General features: G+C 37.2%; 1 pseudogene; it reads right to left on the reverse strand.

Annotated features, from left to right (window-relative positions):
* Positions 1–349: 349 nt before the first annotated feature.
* LOC113622968 (phosphorylase b kinase regulatory subunit beta pseudogene) lies at positions 350–975 on the reverse strand (annotated as a pseudogene).
* Positions 976–1524: the final 549 nt, after the last annotated feature.

A 1524-nucleotide genomic window follows, 5' to 3' on the forward strand; every position in this document is an offset into this window, starting at 1 on the left:
CCTGTAAGACAATATCAAGTGATAAAAAAACATAAAGCACAGATTCATTTTCATGCTCTACTAGATCATTAAACAAGCAGAGGTCAAGTTTCCATTTTAAAAGTATTCTATCATTCAGTGAAGATTATTATTGCTATGGGCATGATCATCAAATTTTTTACTCTTGAATAAAGATATTTCTTACCATTAGATTGGTTGTAGCATTCAAGAGGTCCAATAACTCTGCCAACAGTATGGCAAGCACCTCACCAGCATAATCAGTCCATTAATTTATGGATGCCTTGATTAAGCTTCAACAAAACAACACACTTCTGGACAAAGTGTCTCAACAGAGTTTCTTCTACCTGTCTCACCAGCTAACCAAACACAGGTCATTATTGCTTGGCTTGACTTCTCCCTCCAGCAGAATATTTATCAGAGCCTTTGTTAAATAGCTGTATGTTCCTCTTTTTTCCAGGGGATTGGAGAGAGTGTTGTAAAAGAAAACCATATCGTCTTTTTTTTTCAACTTCCTTTAGTTGAATCTCATATTTTTGAAATTAATGAAATACTTCTTTTACTAGTTTGTCTAGATCTACTTTTTGTCTTGAAAGTCTGGCTGAAGATTTCTTTCGAGTACGATGGGTACAGCCATTAATAACTCCACGATGATCTCTCTGTTCTTTGGCTAGTTGCTCTTTTCCAATACGTCTTCAAGAAGGAGAAAGAAATTCCTCTCATACATGATCATGTCTGACAGATTGGTTGCAATGGTAAATGCCTCTTAGGTACAATGATACCATTCAGTGTCTTTTGCAGGGTCTGCAATGCTTGGTCAGAGAACCCAGTTGAAGTTCTATTCAAAGACTCACTGATCTGATGCCTGCTTAGTCAACGTCTTCCATGCTGTTGAGGCTGCAAAACATCCAACAGAAGTTGCTTAACTTCACTAGGCATGGGTTGAGTCTTGTTTAAACTGCTGAACTTTATCATCATGGTGCATGTAGCAGTAGAAAATACCTCTCATACATTTTATAGCCAAGCTCATAGACCTTTCTTTTGTCACAATCAGTGTGACTACATGTAAGGGTTAAAGGCCCAAGCTTTAGAAGCATAGTTTGGCTATACCAGATCTTGGTATTCTAGTCATCATTACACCTTTTGGTGAAAAAGAGACCCATTGTTGGACCTTGAAACAGCAGCAACGTTAACTTGACAATTCTGTAATAATGCTTTGATTTATCCCACAGGGTTTAATTATCAGATCTTAGAATATTAATACTTTTAAGAGGTTCATAAACTGAGAGGAACCTTAAGAAATTGGATGAAGAGGACAGGACTACATCAGGTGAACTTGCAATTGCAAATTATTGATTCTAATTATAAGCATCACAAGCCAAACTTAATATTTGGCCTGGACTTTCTCTGCTCTAGCGCTTTCCAGCTCACTTTGTCCATGAGCCCACAACCTTACCATGTGCTCAAGATGCTGCCTTGTCTTATGGCTCTTATTTATAGTTTCTATTTGTTCATTTATTACAAGCA

Source organism: Aethalodelphis obliquidens, unplaced genomic scaffold (assembly GCF_003676395.1).
Source record: "Aethalodelphis obliquidens isolate GAN/ISIS:26980383/991018 unplaced genomic scaffold, ASM367639v1 scaffold10, whole genome shotgun sequence".
NCBI classification, from domain to species: Eukaryota; Metazoa; Chordata; class Mammalia; order Artiodactyla; family Delphinidae; genus Aethalodelphis; species Aethalodelphis obliquidens.